This window comes from Grammomys surdaster, unplaced genomic scaffold (assembly GCF_004785775.1).
Source record: "Grammomys surdaster isolate TR1022 unplaced genomic scaffold, NIH_TR_1.0 126163, whole genome shotgun sequence".
Lineage (NCBI taxonomy): Eukaryota > Metazoa > Chordata > Mammalia > Rodentia > Muridae > Grammomys > Grammomys surdaster.
In genome coordinates, this window is record NW_021620970.1 from 6,354,386 (window position 1) to 6,376,250 (window position 21,865).

The following is a 21,865-nucleotide window of genomic DNA, read 5'->3' on the forward strand; positions in this document are numbered from 1 at the left end:
ACATTGCTGATTTCCATCACTTAAGTTGACACTAGGACTCATATGTGTTTATCCTACTTAGAACTCTGGGTCGTAGTTTACATACACAACACACATTTATGCAGCAGATATTTTAATATGTTTTGAAATTATTCCCATAATGGGCTGACTCTATCACATTTACCTTCCATGTCTGTAATTTTACAACCCCTCTGTAGACACGTTGCCTCCGAGTTTTAACATATCTCCTTAGAGTTCGTTATACGAATCTCTCTTCCAGCCTTACGCAATTCTAGAAGATGGTTTCTGGTTCGGGGAAAATGCATTGTCTGCTTAGTTCCATGCCTCCACAGTGTAATTTATCTCAAGGTGACTCAATTCTGAATAACGAAAGGAGATTTTTTTTAAAGTACACATATACCGGTAAACTAAATGAACAGGCAAACATCCCCAAAATGTTTCTCTGTGGGTTCCAAAATCCCCCAAACAAAATAACAATAAACAGAATGAATTGATGACAGCCACGGTTGCAGTTGTGTTGGACTCCTGGGCTTGTTTCATCTGAGTTTAATTATTCCTAATGAACCCTCTCCTTCTGTTTGGCCCTAACTAAGGCGCAGCTCACTTGAGTTGTGCCGGCAGGTCTCAACTTGTGAGCACAAGTGGCCTCTTTAGGCCACAGGCATGCTGCCTTACACCTGGTACAGGCAGACAGCACGCTTAGGGCCCGTGGGTGTAACTCTGATGTATCTGTCAACACCAGTCCATGCCAAGCTGTGGCAACAATTGTCAAAAGTGTGGGATCAGGCTCTGCAAGGAATTAGCTTTTTATTCCATTTAATCAGGTTGCAAGTACCTACCACATACAAGGCACTCAACCAGGTGTTAGAAGTGATTGAAGGCATGAGACCCAGTTCCCACTTAGGTGTATGTTCAATCCGGTGAATCGCAAACCTTATCTTGCACCTGAGTCATCTGGCAGACTTGTTGAAGCCATTTCCTGGGGCCTAAGAATTTGCACGTCTCGGCGATGCTGAGGCTGAGGGTCCAGGGGAACACAGCGAAAAACCCTGGGACAAGCTGATACTGAGACCCAGGAAGTCCCTCCTGTAGTTAGCATACTTGAGAGTCACTAAAAATCTGGCTTGGAAGCAGTTTCCTTCCACATCTACAGCAAATATTTTGGAAAATATTATTGGCACAATTAAATGTTACAGCAGTGATCGTTCCTGACACCTGGTTACTCTCCCATGCCAGGCTGTGCTAACTGGTTCTGGTTCCCACGCATTTTTGCTCACTGGATCCTTGCCAAAACCACTTAGGTTGGTGTTATCTCCATTGTTTCAGATGAAGCAACTAAGGAATAAAGATATTTTAAAATCTTGCCCTAGTTTGGGCTTTTCCAATCTAAGCACTTGACATTTGAGGCTAGAAATTTCTTTGCACATGAGGCGCGGGGAGTTGTCCCACGCCTTTAGCGGCTTCTCTGGCTTCTACTCATTCTATGTCAGAAAAAAAAACAACACCTTGTTATAACAACCAGAAATGTCTTCAGACACTGTCAACTGTCTCTGACTGCCGCTGAGAGCCACTGTCCTAGACACCCAGTTTAAGAAGTGGCTAGCCATTTAGCATCTTACCTTCTGGGAGGTTGTATGTGTTTTTACTTCAGAATCTCAGAATGCTAACACTGGAAAGAAAGTTACAGATCATCTATCTATCTGAGGGAATCCTGTTACTTTTCAACCAGGAGTAAGGGCCACTGGGATTTTTTTTTTTCAAGTGTTTTTAACATTTATTAGTGGTCCTGTATGTACGGATGCTTTGTTTGCACATGTCTGTATACCATGTGCAAGCCTGGCGCCCACAGTAGTCAGAAGGTGTTGAAACCTTTGGAAGAGGAGTTACAGGTGGTTAGTTAGCCTCCATGTGGGTGCTGGGAACCAAACCAGGTGGTTTGGAAATAGCAGTGCTTCTGCCCACTGAGCCACCTCTCCGGCCTGCGCTGGTTTCTCGCAGCAGTGTCCTTCCCACCCCTGCTCTCCTGCTACCACCAGCGGTAGTGGGCCAGGGCGCGGTTGGCTTCCGCCATCTTATGCATGCTGTGCTTCCTCTTGACCACGGGCCCTCGGTTATGAAACGCCTCCAGCAGCTCGTGCGACAGCTTGTCTGGCATCAGCATCCCGCGCGGCTTGTTCGCTCGGCACTCTGTGATCATCCATTTCATGGCCAGGAAGCGCCGGCGTCGGTCAGTCAGAGGCACGGGGACCTGGTAGAAGTGGCCCCCTTTGAGGATAGATGCCAACCCAATCACAGGCTCACAGTTTTTCAGTGCCCCGTGGAAGATCCTGTAGGGGTTCCGTTCAATGGTGGCCTGCTCAGCACGGTACTTCTCAAACTGCTTCCTCTTCAAAGCTTCCAGAGTCTGGGCCATGAGGGACCGGGCCAGAACTTTGTTGCCTCCCTTCATCATCATGTTGGTGAATTTGCTGATGACAGGGTCTGCGAACACGGAGCTAGTTGCAGTCGCAGCCGCAGCTTTAAAGAGCTGGGTTTTCTTGAGCTCCTGCTCATACTTCTCCTCTTCGGTGAGTTCCGCCACCGGCTTGCGGTAATATTCCTTGTCAATCACAGGATCCTTGAACTCGGGGGCATAGCGGCTCCACCTCACCTGTGTGAGCCCTGGAAGGTTCCACACAGCACACCTCACCCCCAGGGCCAGCCCCGACCACCGACGCGCGGCCTGCAGTGCGGGGGCAGCCATCTTGGCCGCTATCAGGACCTCCGCCACTGGGATATTACTCCGGAGATGTTAGAGCAATCTAACAGGAACCAAGAGGAATTCAGATCGATACTGACTTCAACTGCACAAAGGTTCCTTCATTTTGTTGACCCATTTTTTTTTCCCTCAAGAAATCCTCCCAGCATGTGTGCCTACGACAAGTGTATTTTGCTCTCTGCCAGCAAGTTCTCACAAAGCAAACGCTCTGGCTTCTTATTGCATGCTACAGAATGGATGAGGAAGTGTTCCCTGGGTTCTCTGGGGAAGTCTTGTAAAATGGCAGGTCCAAGCAGAACAAACTGATTGGAGACAAAAACACCCATATAAACCTGCCTCTGTCTGCCTTTCAAAGAGACAGCGCTGCCGGTAAAAGCACAGAGTTTGCCCAATATGAGGAAATCATGTACCTATATACAATTACAGAACTATAAAGGTTAGCAACTTGAGTCACTTGGCCAAATACTTTGCCTTGTCCAGAGTGCAAATTGCAGTAATTGGATGAAGTCGTCTGTACTATTTTAACCTGTCATGTTAAATATCTGTATTTTGTAACTCATCTTGATAGCTAATTTTCATGGAAATATGTGTTAATTGAGCAAAAAAGTCATCTTTAGGATGGTTATCATAAGATAATCACACCCTAGGGCATTGTGAGAGAAGAGGTACTGCTCTGATCTGTGATTCTCCAAGGATATGATTATCACATGGTAGCTGCCGAACCTCCCAAGTGAGACCTCTCTGGGCTGCCTCCCCACTCAGGTGCTGGTGGTGTGTCCGTCTGTTCCTCACAGAGTTACAGTCATCTCTTCCCGGGAGGTTGTATGCTCTCTCCCAAAACAATACCTTAGGGCAGAGCACAGGTGGGAAAACAGTGTTCTTCAGAGCAAGAAGATTACAGGAAATGTTAAGCTTATCTTTTTGGAAAACATTGCAGGCTCCCAGGTTCCGATGAAAGTCCCATGACTGTCCTTCCCAAATCCCAGACTCGTGGTCTATATGCTTTGTCCCTGCATATGGCTGGATAATTCACAGCCACTTTGGTACCCTCTGTTTACAAAGTCTATTTTGTTTAGAGGAAAAGGGGAGGGAGAGAGAGAAGGAGTAAGGGAGGGAGAGAGAGAGAGAGGTAAGGAGGGAGGGAGGGAGGAAGGAAAGAAGGAAAGAAGGAAAAACCTGTTAGATATTTTATTTATCTTATTTTATTTTTTATTATCCTTAATCCTTTTTTACAGTCAAGTCGTTATCTCCCTCCCATTCTTCCCTCCAAAGTCCCTCATCCCATTCCTCCTCCTCTGTCTCCAAAAGGATGTCCCCACACCCCCCACTCCCTCACACACCCCACACACACACCCCGCCAGGCCTTCCCATTCCCTGGGGCCTCAAGTCTCTCAAGGGTTAGGTCCCTTAGATTTTTATCAAGCCTGTTTCCTGTGGTCAGGATACTTATCCACGACTACCACCCTCCCCCAGTCTATTCTTAATGTACACTTCCTGTCTTCAGAACACGCAGAAAGGCAACTTAATGGATACAATAAAAAATATCAATTAGCAATGTTGAAAATGACCTTTGTTCAGTTATGACAATTAGTTTCCACAACCAGCCAATTTACACAGAGGTGATTTCTAGGCGTTAGCAGGTCAGTTGGTTCTGCATCCTGAGGATATAACAGGAGAGCCGAGGCAGCGACAGTAACTCTCGCCTTCCGAGTTCTAAAATTAACATAGAAGCAATAGCAATATTTCTTAGAGGTGATACTGCTGAAGTCAATATGGAATGAAAACTGCATTTTCTTAATTTGTTATTTAAGCCTTCGGTTTCTTCAAATGAGGAGTTGCTATTATTGTAATGTTTACTTTTGAATACATAAACTGTGAAATAATGGCAAAAACACTTGAAAAGTAGCCAGAAGATAAGAGGGAAACCTCTCTGTTGCCTACGTCCCTGATTTTACAGAAAAGGAATGCTTTAAGGCTGATCTTACAACTCCAGTTAGAAAAAGGGAGAAAGATTGTCAATCTTCAGTAATGTATAAAGATTTGAGGTGCTGGATGCATTTTCCTGGTTGAGTGCATGAAGTCGTCTTTGTTTCGGGTTTCCTTGGCAACCCTTCTCAAAGTGTGTACAGGACGAGCAGGACCTAAATGGAGTCTGGTCTGAAGAGGGCCGTAAGGGGGGGACGGGGGGGGGGGGTGACTAAGTTCCCTATTTTTATTCCTTTAGAAGTGCGTGTGTGAGATGAAGGATATGCGGGACAGAGAACACCATTTTCTATGGCAGAGTACCCACGTGAGAGACGACAGTGAGCTTTGAAAGCCGGTGTTGTTTTTCTGGCTCTGAGACATCTACAGAGGCATGGATTTCTTAGACGGCTCTCTTTAAGGGCCATTTTCATCACCAAACTGCCTCAGCAGCCGGAGATGAGTAGGGAGTTGTCTGCCTTGGACGAGGCTCCAGCTCCGTGTGAGGTTTCTTGGTAGGAAATGTTCATGGTGATGACAGGAAGGATTGTTGGGATTTTTAACAACTTGCTTTCTCATTTCTGAAACAGTCTCTTGTTTAATTGTTATCGACACCTGTGATTTCCTCAAATTCAGACCTCTGTTCCCTGCCTAGGCTGGATTACTGCTCTGTCTCAGAGGCGACCTGTGCTGTCTGCGACACTGTCTTCCTTAAAAGGTTCTTCCTTTTTGGCTTGTGACTCCTGTTTTCTGCTCTTCTGCCATCTTATTTGCTGGACAAGCTGTGACTAAGAAAAGGCAATTGAGAATTTGTTCAGAACAAAACAGAGTACCAAGTAACTCTGTAATCAAAATAAAAAGCACTTCAATGCAATATTTTTTAAATAAAATTAAATGCAGAAAGCTGTGAGGAACAAATTATCAGAATTATAACCAGGATTCATGCTGACTTGATCAAGTCACTGTTCACCACAAGGCTTCTACTTCTTCTCTTCTGCACCCCACCGGCCATTCCTGCGTCCACAACTTTGCATTAATTCTATCTCAAGGATCCTTAGCATGTACAGAACATGACTCCCTTCATGCTATTATTATCTTTGCATATGCACATATGCACAAACACTCACGTGCCATACATGCTTACTATCACACACATATTATCACACATGCTGTCATAGTCACACACATATAAACATATTCACACAAATTCACAGTCTTTTCTTATTTGATATTAAAGTTTCCTTGCGGGGGGAGGCATACACACACACACACACACACACACATACACAAAATCTGTTACAAAAAATAATAATATATCTTCTGCTGGCTTCCAGTTCAAGATCCTCCTGCCTCAGACTCCCATAGACTGAGATTGTAAGACTCTGCCACGATAGCCAACTTACATTCAGATAAACGTGCACAAGCTTGACTGAGCATGGAATGGTTGCAGCATTTCACGTGTTGTTGCTAGTTTTCAGATGTCCTCTATTGTTTCTAGCTTCTGGTGCTGAGCGCTGTTTCTGCCTCTTTGGTGCTTATTCCTTTTTGGAAACACTGTGTACCTTCTCTTTGTGAGAGCTTGTCATCTTCCTTTTATCCTTTGTGCTCAGAACGATTCTCAGGCCAAGCTATGTTGTTTTGTTGGGTTTTTTTTTCCCTCCACAATTATTCCTGGAACTCAGTGAGCCCTTTCAATGTCTGGCTCAAGTCTCCCTTCAATACAGAAAAATTGTCTTCTATTATTTGTTTAGTTATTGTTTCATCTCTATTTCCTACTATTTCTCCTTATGGAATCCCTGTCGTTTACATCTGGAGAGCGCTGCCTGTCCTTGGACTTAATTGTTTTTCCTCTTCTGCTCTTTTCATCTTTCTATTTCTATTCTGAAAATGTTCTTCCCATACTCAACTCTCCAACATGCTGAATCAGAATTCTCTGGAGACTCTCTTGATCTTTAATCTATGTATTATCCCTTCACCCCTTCGAAAAATTATAAACTTTTTAGTTCCAAGAGAGATGCTATATGATATTTGAACTTCAGGCTAACTTATTAATTTTTATTTTTTTATGAGATGCTATGGTTTCACTAGCAATTCCATTTTTGTAGAGACTACAGTCCAAATATTGTTGTTCTCCTAGGCTAATGCCCTTAATTTCCTTTCTTAACCTTACCTCACTCTCAAATCTGGGATCTGAGGAGCTATCAAGAGAAGTCATCCAGCAAGCTGCTAGTTTGCTTCCTAGGCATTAGAAGAAAGACCTCATCTTTCACTGCAATCAAGTTTTAATGGCTCATGTTTCTTTAACTGGGCTAAGGGAAGCCCAGATAACTGGCAAAATAAACATTATGGGGATATATGTGGGGGCATTTCTAGAAGAGATTTACATTAAGTCCAAGTCATTAGATCAAGGAAAGATCTGCCCTCACCAAGTTGTACAACAGAACAAGAAAATGGTAGAAAATCAAATCCCTATCTCCTTGAGAATGTCTATTTCCTCCTGTTCTTGGCCATGAACATTCCTGACTTTGGTTTGGAAGTACCACTACATCAACGGCTGTTCCTGGACCTGGGACTTTCCTGGTTCTTCAGCTTACACATTCCATATTTCATGTCCTCTCAAATTCCATAATCATCTGATCCAGTTCCCATAAGAAATTCCCTGTGTCCGTTCTATTTATAGAAGAAAACCTTAGTACACAAGGCTTGAGAGTTCTCAGCCTCCAGCATGGAATACATGCATTGACCTACTCAGCGTACCCTCAATTCCTGAAGCCCAAGGTCCAACTCTTTGGAAGGTTTCCTTTTCCCAGCCAGATAAGCCATGGGTGTCCGTGATCTAAATCCACTCCAGAATGAATGGCATGCTGGAGTTCACATTGAATGCTCTGCGATAGTCTCTAGGTTCTTCAGCCCCCAAAATGGCAGAATTGTTATGTGAAGGCTTATCCAAAAAGCAAGAGTGTGAACACTGTAAACTCACATCTGAGAGGTGTTAGTGTGCTGAATTTTATGTTTTATGGTATAAGTTGAAATTGTTTCCTACTGAATATCAATTTGGGAGCAAAACAGTCAGCATTCTGGTCTACTTCTTTGTAAAGGTATACTACCGGAATGTCGGCCTCTTTACTTACACAGTATTGGGCTGTAGTTCTGTATGTTCCAGACACAAAAGTTATTAGTTAGTTATGATTCTTCTTCAGATAATAGAAAGGATAACTGAAGTCAAACTTCCATTTCAATAATTTTGGAAGAGTTGAAAGACAGGAGTGGAGATAGGACATGCTACTTTCTGACTGTCCAGCCACAAGAGATGGATGGTTCTGGATTCTTTTGTTTACTGTCCACTGCTGTTTGGCTGAACGTACAACAATCATTTCTCCAGGCTCATTCAAGTGAACTGATAGACAATTCTTCCAAAAGCACAGTGACTGCATTTATGAGGGAAGAAATGGGTTAGCATCAGGAAGCCACTGACTCTTTTGAATTCCAGTATCTAAGTGGCTATTGTTCCTCTCGGAATAGAATTTTCTAGAAGACAAAACACATACTAAAGCTCTATAAAGAAAATATCCATTAAAGATACAGAGACTGGGGTTCCACTAATGTAATAGGAAAATCCAACTTGCAAGTAAGACGCCAGAGTAGGATTGATTGCTGTGTACAACAGTGACATGAGTATAAAGACTCCCTGAGGTTAAATTGGGCTCCTGCATTGAAATTCTAATTAGAAATATGAGTGCCCCAACTCTGTGAAAGTACATGTGTGTTTAATTATTCCCCTTTTCCACCTTATCTTTTCCATTATTTTATACCCCTTCCCCTCCTCCTTTCTTGCTGTTTTCAAGCAACCCATGCTCCTCACTTAATCTAAGTGTAGGCCTTTCTTTAAGTTGGCATTAATTGACAAGCAGTGTTTAATTATTATTTTTCATGTGTGAAGAGGGCTAATATTAACTCTCCATGGGCCTGAAGGTGACTTCAGACCCCTTGTTCCTGGTGGCACCACTCTGCCGCCATCGCTGGCATTTCTTTAGTCAGACAGACATGCCATGTATTCTTCCTCGTCTTAATGGTATGTGCCGATGTCTGTGCTAATTGAGGCTGCTGGGAGCTCCATTTGTCTTCTGTCACTACATTTGTGAAACTGGCACTTTGGACAACTGAAGATTAAATCCGCATCATACAACCCAAAAACGTGAGGAGGGGAAAACGTAGCCTAGAGTAATTACTAAGGGCCTCTCCAAAGGCCAGGAACCAGCGTTGTCAGACTGGCGTCCTCAGCAAGATCCAGAACCTAATGTCACTCCATATTTTATTATCTAATAACTCATATCCAGAAGATCCTGTGAACTATGAAATCAAGATGGACCACCAGAGTATAGGTCGGGTTTCTCCGTCAAAGCCTAAGAACTGGCTATTATTTTTAAGTATGAGATGATTTGCTGTTTAGGATGAGACCTTATTCAGCATTCTTTACCACTCTATGTTGTACTTAAGTCCAAAGGGGAAAAAATAGGAATTTTCAGACTCAGGAACCAATGGCAAAGAAGCTAAAGCCCTAATATCCAAAACGTCCTAAGTGTTCTTTGCAGTCTAAGGAAACCTCAATCGCAGGGCAGAAGTGAAAGTTAACATCAGCAAGTCAGAGGTTAAACCAAGAAACAATGAAAGCAGAAACACGTCAAAGATTAAGACAGATGGATTCAGTAAGATTTTAATCCAATCCTGATGCTAAGCCCAGAAGATTCAAATAGGTCAAAGACCACTGAGGGCCAGTGGTTGGGTGTCAAGATAAAGTCATATGTCCTGTTTTATACTCAGCAAAAAGAAAGATGACAAGGTCAGGAGTCCATGAGCCTGACTGGAAAGATGCCAGGCATATCTCTAACATGTACTGCTCTATCAAAGAACCAGAGTTCAATTCCCAGCCTTCACATCTGGAAGTTCAAATCTGTCTGTAACTTCAGCTGCAGTAGGATCTGATGCCTTTAGCCTCTAAGGACATTAGCACACACATGCACATACCTGGTTGTTTGTTTGTGTGTGTGTGTGTGTCTGTGTGTGTGTGTGTGTAATTAAAAACAATAAACATAAAAAGGAACCCAAAAGCCCTAGCTCCTGATTCTGTTATATACTAATTTTATATGAATTATCAATAACATATCTTTAAAGTTATGATAATGAAAATTTTATAGAAATATTGTGTAGGATTACATTAGATTATATATAACTCTTTCAAGATTTAAAGGGTTTTTTTTTATAAATTTTAATTATTATTTACTTGGGGCACATGCTTTCTTACAAACACACACACACACACACACACACACACAGGGTTGTTCTACTATCTCTGAGATAGTCAAAAGAAATACCTACTTACATCAAAGGATCTGCCCAGGTCCAAGCTGGGATTGAAGTCTTAACACTGTTAGAGCCCAAAAGCGGAGAAACTCAGAAGGAGTTCTTTACTGAATATTCTTTTGATCTAGACCTATATACTTGCCTTATTAGTCATCAAGAAAGTAAATCAGACCAGAATCTACAACTTCCAGGCTCAACAAATATCAGCTTGAGTACTAGTGGTATTAAAAAGAAGAAGTCCTTCGCTGCTTCTGCTTCTGATCCCCACTAGGGAAGTCCATCCTTCTCAGCTCTGGGCTCCACCTGTACCCACTGCAGCAGAAACTCTAGAAAGGAGGCCCAACAGTCCGGTTCAGACAAACTTTCCAGGAGACTGTGTAGACGTTTTGAGACCCTCTATTCTAGATGTAGAACAAAAGCAACAGAGTAACACAATGTTTCTTCTTGAGAGATTTTGACTCATTTTAATGCATTTCAGTGTGAATGACATTTAAATCCAATATCTGCAATTAAAATATTATTTGTGTATTAATACCTAGAGCCATAATACTCTTAAACTTGAACTCATAGATTTGTTGAATGAAGTTCAACTTTCTACTCTTGATCTGAACAGACAAATGTCTTGGTCAAGTCTAATTTCCTGTAATACTTGAGAAATTCAAACACTCATAAAATTTGAGCATATTTTTGTTTACTAAGGATTCTAATCAAGGTGGAAGCTCTTATAATTAGCCTCAGTAATAAAAATGTAAATTAAACTCAGTCCATTAATCTTAGCAAAATCCTTTCTTATTCTACTTTTAATAGTATTTAAGCCTAGCTATTATGTTGATATCATTGTGAAATTTACAATATGCTTTATTAATATGGATCATTCAATCACAAATATAGAAAGAGGAATGCAAAATAGATTTTGAGGAAAACAGATTATATTGTTTTTATAAACTCAGTGAAAGGAAAAGTAATGACTAATAATGAGATAATATGTCCATTTTTCTTCTTTTATCCATTTTACAACAGTCAGCTACACAAGTATCAATAAATGTAAAATCTCCTAAGAACAAGTCAATGATTTTCCCTATTTAAAATTTCACTGATTTAGATACTATTTAAAAATGAGGTTTTCCTGGACAGATAGCACCATATTCAGGCATGAGTCAGAGAATGGGTGGTCAGAAGGGCGAAGCACTCTTTGCCCAGGAGTCCCACCCACCTCCCTTACATTACATGGCTCTAAAAGCTATACCCAGCCCATCTGAAGGAAGCAGTCTGCAAATAGTTTCATAATACAATGGATTTTCCTGAAAATTCTTCATCAATAATTATCAACACTGAAAGGAAATTTTCTACCAAAAAGTCAGAGTTTACAAAGTCAAAAAATCAGAGCAGAATGGAGCAATCCTTTCATGAACATTCTTTCACATGCATCCTCTAACAATATAGCAACATGAAAACACTTCCCTTCCTCCTCTGTATCTCCAGCAGCACCTATCTGGGGAGGAAAGGGCCACCCAGCTACATGCCCCCAGCCTGACTCTGTCCTGTCTCCAGGAAGCCTGCAGTAGAATTTTTATCTTTATCGTCTTATTTGAAATGTTGCTCAAGACAGCTGGGCATGGCACTCCTTGCTTAATAGCAAATGCTGATTTTATTTTCTCTCAGATGAAACCTGAAAACTAAAGACTAACATTTCTAGCCTTACAAAGTCTACTGATGAGAAACTAATGACCCAGGATTTAACATGCAAATCTTGAGGTTGAGGGACCAAGGAGAAGGTATAGGACAATACCTTATATCATAAATTGTATAGATTTAAAACTTAACATAGCTAGATATTTTAAATAACCCTTTATAATAGCCTTTTATAATTACAGTGGGACCCTCCTGTGTGTGAATTATGGTGTATTCATGTTTAGTTGCATTGACTGCACTCAGCTTTGAGCCATGTGCCTAGCAACACACTGAGTATGAATTAATGTGCAATAATTCATGGCCTGTTGTGCCATATTAAATATAGCATTGATTCAATTTTAGAACTGCAACATAATGACTCAAATATTTTTCAGAATGCTAAGTACCCCATACGATTTTCATTTAAGAGCCTGTTCACATTTGCAACCTCCACTTACAACAGCGATGTTTTCCTACTGCAGAAGGGAAAAAAAGCAATTGCCCCCACTAAAAATTAAATAAAATGCCAATGGGAATTAACTCCTGAGTGACCCTGTTTCCCCCAGTAAAACTGCTTTAAATGTAGAAAACAAAATTGGGAATCTGTCATCATTGTTCAAACCGTTTGAGAAAGTCTTCTTCAAACTTTGCATTTCTTTGTCCTCTTATTATTCTGTGATTCACAACAGAAATAGTAACATTGGGAGGGGGAAATGCCTAGCAGCATGATGAAACAGCTATGGCCTTGTTTTAATTGTGCTGATGTATGCTAATAAGTCACAATCTTTTCTGTGGCTCAATTTCCTCACCTATAAAATAGGTTTGATGCTATCTCTTATTGTTCCTATTGAAGAATTTGTTGTAAAAATCAGGGAAGTTGCTATATAAATTTAAATCAGTGAACTGGAGATAGAGCCTAGCATGTACTAATTAACATTTGAGTACAGTCCTTAGGGTAGCTGCAAAAGAAGACAGAGTACAGACAAACAGGTAGAAGACAGACAGACAGAAAATAGATGGATAATAGCTGTATGGATGGAAGATAGATAGATAGGTAGATAGATAGATAGATAGATAGATAGCACTCAGAAGTACTAGCTAACAAGAAGTTACAGAAATTATTAGATACTTGGTTAGACTTTAGAAGGACCACTGTAATCCAGATTTAGAAACTAGACCCAATGTTCCATTTTATAGGACAAGAACATTTATCCTCTTTGTTCTCACAGTGAAGGTCTTTGTTACAGGAGTTTACTAAATCAGTTCCTAGAATTCTCTTATGTCACCAATGTATTTTCATCATCCTCAGAGTGTGCTTAGGATTCAGTTTACACTTAGTCTCACCAGCAGGGACTACAGCGCTGAGGTAGATCTGTAGTACTGTGTAAGGCATGGTCCTGGAACCCCAAGATTCCAAGGGAGAAATGGCAGGTGTTTGGCCATGCCCCCAGAACCCAGGGTCCTGACAGGAAGTCTAAACTCCATGGACCTACATTGTTCAGTCACATAGGCCACTGCAGCCCCTCCCAAAGTGCACAGGTAGAGGGTGTGACTACAGGCCTCAGGCTCTAGAGAGATTTACACACTAATGAAGGCCAGAGGGCAGAGCCAATTAAGCATTCTTCCCCAGACCCTCCCCCTTTCTCTCTCCCTATTTAACTCAGGTCTGTCCCAAGTTTCACGGAGGTATATCCAGATCCATCTACCATCCACCATGAAAATAAACCCTTTTGGAACTATGTACATTCTCTTGTCTTTGTGGCCTGGGGTCGCCAAAGCTTCCAGCCTCTGGAACTCCAGACCTTTCTCCCATTTGTGGGACTCGCCACATGGAAAGTCTCCAGGACACTGCCACAGCTTTTTTCCCACATACATCCATCTAGTTGGAATCCAGGAAAGGTCAGCTTGATTGCACTGAAGATGACTAGTTTGGGTGACATAGCTGATAATGTAAGGTTTCGGGATAGGGCTCTACAGAGGTAGCACCTGCCTCTGATCTGTGCTTGCCCATCAGATAAGCTGTCTTTGATGGTGTATTCATTGCATTCTCTGTGCTACCATAAGTGTAAGTGTGGATGGTCTATGAGCACAGACATGAGGAAGGTTCACTAAGCTAACTTAGGTCTACCATAAGTGAATGGTGAATGCTATTTTGGGTCAGGCTTTTGAGAATTCTATAATATTATTCTGCATCCTAGAAGACAAAGGGTCAGAGTCCTCGCGATTCTGAAACACCAATGGCTTTTGCACTCTTCAGTGCAAAATAAGAGCCCATTTAGATTTTCTTTTGCAATTATCACCTATTTGAATTCTGGTAACACTTATTTAGTTACCAATCTAGCTTTTTTTCCCTATTTATAAAAAATAAATAGCTGTGTTGGGTTGCTGCCTCATTCTTACATTAATGAGACAAATATGACTTGATGTTTAATATGACAATAAAACCTTTCTTAGCTGTGTTTTCTGAGGTCTGAATTCTCTCTATTCTACAGGGAAGGGAAAAAGAGAGGAAGAAAAGAGATGGGGAAGGATAGACAGAACCTCCATCCTCACAAATGTGGAAGCAGGTATTGCCTCCTTCCTCACATTTAGTGACTATGTTTCTTCCCAGGAGGCAGGAGTGACTGTGAAAGTCCCCAAACATTCCCCATCTTCATTTCCTGTGGACCATGCTGTTATTCTTCCCACATGTTATTCTTTCCACCCTCTTCCCCATCAATTCTATCAACTTGCTGGTTTGATAACCACATTAAAATCTAACTGAATAGTTATTTCTATAGATTATATATACAGGTTATCAGGAGGAGAAAAAGAAGATGCATCAATTTGTCAGTATTATCCCTGTATAGGGGAATTTTCATGCATGAACCATGGAAATTCAACTAACACCACAGTGCAGCCTTGGAGAATCTCTACCCTGTCCCTCAGAGCTCTGTAGGACCTGTTGGAAAGAGCAGCTAAGAACATCACCAAAACACTTGGATGGGTGTGCATGCTTTTTGCTCCTTTCCCAATGCCACACACATGTAAGCATGTAAATACACAAATGCATACACTAAACCACACACACCCAAACACACACACAGAGAGACACTTGAACCACAAATACAACTAACGACATTTCCATTCATTAAGATAGTTTTCAGCCTTCTCTGTCCCTCAAGCTCAGCTCAGAGTGGTACAGGACCTCAGTTCTAGAACTCAGGAGACCAAGACAGGAGTGATTGCCTAAATCCAGGAGTACAGGACTAGCCACACACGACTCAGCTTTTACAAAGCCACTTTCACCTGTCTGTACAATTTAACACCACTTCCTGCCAGTTCTTTTGGAAGATTTCCTGTGAACAAACAAAGCCAAAAGGCAAAACAGTAATGCTAGTGGAGCATGAATCCCAGCAACGATCCAGAGTCTGCTTCAGTAACAAGCTATTTGTGTCGGGACAACTTTCTTTCCATGCCAATTTGCTCATGGGTAATAAAATGTATGTTGATGGCTTACATGTTCAACATATCATGTTGATATCTGCTAAGTATGTAGAAAGTAACTGGCAAGGAGTCAGATTTCAGCTGCTGTTGGCTCCCAGTAATGTTATATTTCCCATTATCTGTGTTTCATTTAATATGGTTCTGCTTCTGATTTGTTTTTTAATACTAACTGAGAACTCTGGATTTTGGATTGTGCGTGTGATTTGTTTCTGATACTCTCTGATTTTCTTTTCAGTGTTCAAGGTCCTTAGGTTGTGTAGAATTCTTGTAATAGAACACCAGGTCAGACAGGAAAAGAGAAAAACAAATAAAACAAAGTGGAATTCTAAGACAGAATTAGGAGAATAAAAATGCTGAAGTTGGATTCCAGGGATGCCAATATGTGATGAAGCAAGCAAATGCAATCCCTTTACTCACTGAACACTAAGTGGGGAGGGGGAGTGAAAGCTCTCTTGTCTCCTCCTATAGCAATCTATTCTTCATGACCATTCTGAAGAAGATTTTGAAGTATCCGATCTAAGTGACTTACCTCTCCAATCAACAGGAGTCTTATAACCGGTCGTGTAACTTGAGTGTCCCATAGGCTGCAGAATGGAACTTGTTCATTCACCTGCAGATAGAGGTGGGATCTCCTATTCCTTAGATTCTTTCCTTCTCTGGACCCACAAGCTCTCCTGCTGTCCCTCCTACCTCCAGCCACAGCTTGGCAGTCTCATTTAGACATTCTTCTTTTCTTTAAATCCTAAATGATGATTTACTCAAGAGCCAACATGCTGATTCCTGTCATAACCCTTTATACTTCTAATTGATCTCTTTCTTTCCATGTCCACAGTCAGCCACGCCCTCTAGGACATTTTTGCTGAGCTTCCCTGAGCTCTGGGTGGGAATATTCCACCCCCACTTGCCTCCCCATTTAGATGGTCTCCTAAGTTCTCTAACACTCATTTCAAGCTCAAAACAATCAGATTGGAAGTCTTCATACCCTGGTCAAAACCAGTCCTCTCACTTCTCACCAGAACAAATGGCATCGTTATTCCCCCAGTTCTGTAGACCCAAAGCTAGCCTTCATCCCCGGTGTTTCCTTCACATATATTCCACATATGCATATACCAGTAAGTTCTATATCTGATCAATGTGAGTCCCAAATCCAAACCCCCCTCAAGGTTTACTCTGGTACCAAACTAGTCCAAGCCACTAACATATCTCACTTCAGCGGTTGTAATGCGTTTCTGACTGGTCTCTGTTCCTATATCTCTTCTCCCTAATCCTAAAAAGGCATTCAATGCAGCCTTTGAGGTATCCTTTGAACAGAAATTACATCAGGTCACAGCCCTGTTAAAACACCTCCGATAGCTCTCATGCCTCGCCACTCTCAGCCCCTTAGCCAGTTGATGCCCTAGATTTGCTCTTTCTATGAGCAGTCCTCATCACCTGCGCCATATAGTCTGCCCTCTCTCATTATGGCGGTTTGAATAAGTTGGCCCAAGGAGTAGCACTAATTGAAGGTGTGGCCTTGTTGGAGAAAGTATGTCATTGTGGGAGTGGACTTTGAGACCCTCCTCCTAGCTGCCTAGAAGAGCCAGTCTCCTCCTGGATACCTGCAGATCAAGATGTAGACCTCTTAGCTCCTCTAGCACTGTGTCTGCCTGCACACTGCCATGCTTCATGCCATGATGATAATGGACTGAACATCTGAACCTGTAGGCCAGCCTTAATTAAATGTTGTCCCGTATAAGAATTGCCTTGGTCATGGTATCTCTTCTCACCAACGGAAACGCCAACACACTCATCCTTCAGTCTTTGCCCAAATAACCTCCTTTTAGAGAAACTTTTCTAAAATAACCCAGTCCTCTGCAATTCCCCTGTTTCTTGTCTTGCTTTTATTTTTCTTTATATCTAGTAGCCTGAATTCTTTATAATTTCATACTTTAAAAGAAGATTTGAGAGTGCAGAGATTTTGCCTGTCTTGTTCCCTGTTTATCCTTGACAATGCAGCAGTACCTGGAGCATAATAAACATTAGGTAAGTGTTCACTAGGTACATGAGTGAGCAGCGCATGACTAAGCATTCAGAAAGAGTTTGCCCTGCATTGAGTTCTTGGAGCATATAAAGTAACATACTTGGTTCATGTTCTCATGTTTTGTGAGAAATGCAAGTATTCGCATATATAAGCGTTCAGAGATGTGACCATGTTACACACGTGAGATATTTAGTCAAACATTACTCTGGATGCTTGCCTGTGAGTGTTTGTCAGAACTCTCCTACAGTGGGGAACAGGAGGGTGTTACAGCACATGTTAATGCCTCCTTACTTAATTTGGAAAGTTAGTAATGACCTTCAAGGAAGTAAGCCAAGAGGCATGTCGGTAGAGGAGATGTTGGTAAAGAAGAACACAGGCATTCAGGCAAGGCAGACAGTGTTTTCAGTGTCTCTTCAGGAAAAGAAGTTCAGAATGATAAGAAGCTGAGCTCTGGCTGGTGGTCTGGCCTTGTATGAGAGGCAACCTAGATGTTTTATTTGGCAGGCCTTGCATTACAAGAGTCAAGCACACTGCCACACGATCCCTCTCAGCGGAGGTCACAGAGAGCCTGATCCAAAGAAAAACACTATACATATTCATTCCTCCTGCTGGCAAAGTTCATGCCCTCCCTCTCTGCAGAGTAGAATCAGGGAAGTCTGACACAACTCCAGGCTGCAGACACCCCCAGAAAGCAGCAAAGTCCTCCTGAGGAGAGACCTTGTGCCGCCGGGAGCAGTCCAGTCAGCACTCACTCTGCTCAAACCTGTCAGACACCCGTGCTGCTCCAGGCTGTTATTTTGACATAAGCTCGACACATTCACATGTCGCCCTCATTGTGTGAACTCCTACTCAGTGTCTTGTAATAACAGCAAAGACATCAATATTTAAAAACAATCAAATGTATGTTTGGTTTAAATAGGCAGTTGATCCACAATCACTTGAGAAGAGCCTACATGTATTTGCTCATTAAATGTAATTGCAATTAACCACTCATATTGGACATCTCTCAGCAGTATCCGTTTACCACAAAGAGTCAGTCGTCTACGAGAGACATTCCTACTTTCCTCTTAAAATATCAGAGTCTGGGGGTCAGAGAGATGGCTCAGCAGTTAAAAGGCCTTGTCACTTTTTCAGTGGACCTGGATTCTCTTCTGCACACCCACATGATAGTTCACAACCATCTGTAACTCTAGTTGCAGGGAACTGATGCCCTTTTCTGAACTCTATGGGCACCATGCACACGTATATGGTAAACATACATTTGTGTAGGTAATATATTCATAACATATATGTACACATATATACACATATATATACATGTATACATATATATACAAACATATACACAAATATACATATACATACATATATACACAAATATGTATATATGTATGTATATGTATATTTGTGTACATGTATATATAAATAAATGTGTGTACATATATAATAAATCCCAATGACTTCTGAATTCAATGTGTAGCATTCATCATCATTTAAAGGTGATCTGATCATCTATAGATGGATATTTTCACAACTACCTCTAAACTGCAAACACCTCAGCAGACTTCTGCTGCATGAAGGCAAACAACTGAACCCATACATTTTATTTTCAATCTTCCCTTAAGCAACTGCAGATGAGACGTTACAACAGATGTCTATGGCAACGATTGGCGGCACCCAATCCTACAGCATATTTCTTTAAGGTCCCTATGTTTTACAGAGTATATGTCTCCTGAGACACTGATGAGTGAAAACTGTCTGGAAGTTCTTACACAGGCTGAATCAGCTTACTAACTCTGTGTGAACCAGTTTAGCCCACATCATAGTGTCAAGGTTAGAAACATGAAATAAGATGGGAATAGTATAGAAGTCAGATGGAAAGCTAATGTGCTGGTTACCTAAATACAACCTTTGACTTCTTACACAGAACTTCTTAACTTGTGTGTACCTAAGGAGTACGGATGCCCTGTGGCTTCCTCCACAGCTTGGTCCTGGAATCCTGACTCAGGCAACTTGGGAATGAAGAAAACAACAGACGCTGAAGAAACACCAGATACCCACAAAGAAAAGTGGGGATTAAGTAGGTTGTGCTCGCTCTGATGGAGGCACCTACTATGCCACCTGGAAACTGGGAGTATTTATTATGCGCAGTGAAAGGGGGAGGGGCTAGCTAGTCTCCATGGGAGGTCTCGGCAGACTGAGTTCAGGTTGTAGTCACCTGAAAGGAGGAAGCCGCGGTTGCTAGCTTTCCACACGCAGGGGTCAACCGTTTACAAGAATTCATATCTGAACCCTAAGAAGGCATCCCTCTGAGCCTCACCCAAGGGAAGGCTTTGGATTGTCATGGTGAGAGGCGCTGTGGTCCTTCCTTGTGCTCATGGCAACGACACACACACTCAAGATTTCATAAGTTCCTCCCAATACCCCCTACCATTTATCACCAAAGTGACCAATGTCCAAAGGCCCCAGAAAGGTCTGCAAAAAGACGATGCTGTTTCCAAATATCCTAAACCTTCTTAGACTCCAAAATTATTTTTCCATCCCATCCTCCTAAATTTTTGCATTCTTCAAAAATTAAGTAAAGATGGTAACCGGCTTGTGAACTATAATTAGTATTTTAAAAACCTAATTGAAAACATACATCTAACTAAAATAAACATAAATATGCACACCAGGCTTTCTTTCTTTTCTATTCTTTTTTTCTTTTTTATTTTTTCTTTTTTTTTTTTTGCCTTACTTAATTTCATGACATTATATCAAACCAATAGCACTGTTTATCATATGTCAATCAAAACTGATTGGCAGTTTTCTAGCTTATTTTAATAAACAAGGAAAACAAAGCAATTATTACTTGATAGATGCTGTTTGGTAAATAAATGTGTTGAAGTGTGAGACTCTTGAGGGAAGAAAACTGACTTTTAAGACCGTATGGCAACAAAAATGACTTCTGTCTCCAGATGTCTGTAGGCCTCCAGAGAGTCACCTCATTACGTGAAACAGGTCAAGTGATTCAGCCGCAGTGACAAGCTGGGTAGCACAAGTCCTTTCTTGGTCCCATTTCTACACTTCACCTACACAACAAAAAACAAAGCAAAACTAGTAGTGCCCTGGATTATCAGATTAAGAGAAATGTCACGGTATTCTCTTCAGAGTCAAACATAGGAGCCCTATAGCTGTTTTCTGAAACAGCAATTCAGACAGGATACAGGATGGCAAGCCACAGCACAGGATGTACAAGCACCTGACTTTAAGAAGACTCTGCTTGCAACCAGCCAATGGTTCCTCTGTGAGGGATGTCTGCCCCGTTCCTCCAAGTTCTTAATCCGGACTCGATGTTAGAAAGGCCGGACACTGAAGCGGAACACACAGGTGGCAGACTCACATGAAAATATTTAACTTCTAAATCTTCCCATCAGTATTTGATCTACACAAGCTACTGCGCCTAGCTGCCATGGAAACTCACTAACGAAGAGAATGACTGGGTGTGTCTTAGAGTACATCTGTGGAACCACGCATGTCGACTTCAATACTGTCAAGCCTTTACTAGTCCACTCCAATTTTTCTTCTGCCAGGTGACTCGTATTCTCCAGGTCTCCTCCCACCCAAATATGTTCCTAGAAAATGTCTTAAAAACTCATATAAGGTAGGGTGGTATCTCACACTACTCATTCCAGAACTTGAAATGCTGAGATAAGATGCCAGGTTAGCCTGGGCTATAGGGTAACACTCTATTAAAAAGCAAGTAAGTAAACAACGATAAAAGTCTTAGCAGTGAGGAGGTTTAAACTGTTGTGATTGTATAGGGTTTCATCCTAAAGATAGTCTTTCTTGAGTGAGATTCAGCATCCTGGTGCATCTGTTAATAGAAATTAGCAGCTCTCTGCATTTTGACGATGTCCAGTGCTTGAGTGATCTCCCGGACTCTGGAGAAGGAAGGCTCCTGGGGAGGAGTTGGATGAGATCTGCTGTTCTAGCTCCACCCCCTTCTCACCATGTGCTCACGAAGCTCAGCCCCCTATGAGATAGAGGTTAACACAAGTGCAAACAGAAGATCTGTTTGGCAATGAGGAAACTTTTATCTCAACGCTGCCTCAGATTCAAGTCTTCCTGGCCAGTCAAGGCAGCCCCCCACCGCCACCCCACTAGGGAGGTGGTCATACTGGAAAAGCAGTATTCAGATAGGGTTAATCGGGATCAGATAATGTCAGGTTTCTTTTGGTGATAGGTAAACGCATCAGAGAAGTATTTAAGGATATTGGTAGAGTAAGGGTTGTGACCTATGGAGCTTTAACTAAGAATTATTTCTGATAAGATCATCCTCACAACTGTAGAAAATAGTGGAAGTATTTTCAGATGAGACTGGCTGTGTTCAGGGTGGTGTGGCCACAGAAAAACAGAAGCGTCAGAAAGCCACTGGGTAGCCTAACTTTACCCTCTGTGAGCCAATGCTGTTTTAGAAAAGCCCTTTCCCTGCCTGTGCCTTCTAAACAGGGCACATCATCAGTAACACTGCAGTTATCATTAGTTAGCATGTATGGTTATATCCTATTTTTCAGTATTCATATATATATATATATATATATATATATATATATATATATATAGTT

The 21,865-nt window shown here is 41.7% G+C and overlaps 1 pseudogene across 1 annotated transcript; it reads right to left on the bottom strand.

Moving 5' to 3' along the window:
- Positions 1 to 1,747: 1,747 nt before the first annotated feature.
- On the bottom strand, positions 1,748 to 2,758 carry LOC114612504 (annotated as a pseudogene). Its single transcript, XR_003710031.1, has one exon. The product of XR_003710031.1 is annotated as a 28S ribosomal protein S7, mitochondrial pseudogene (transcript).
- Positions 2,759 to 21,865: the final 19,107 nt, after the last annotated feature.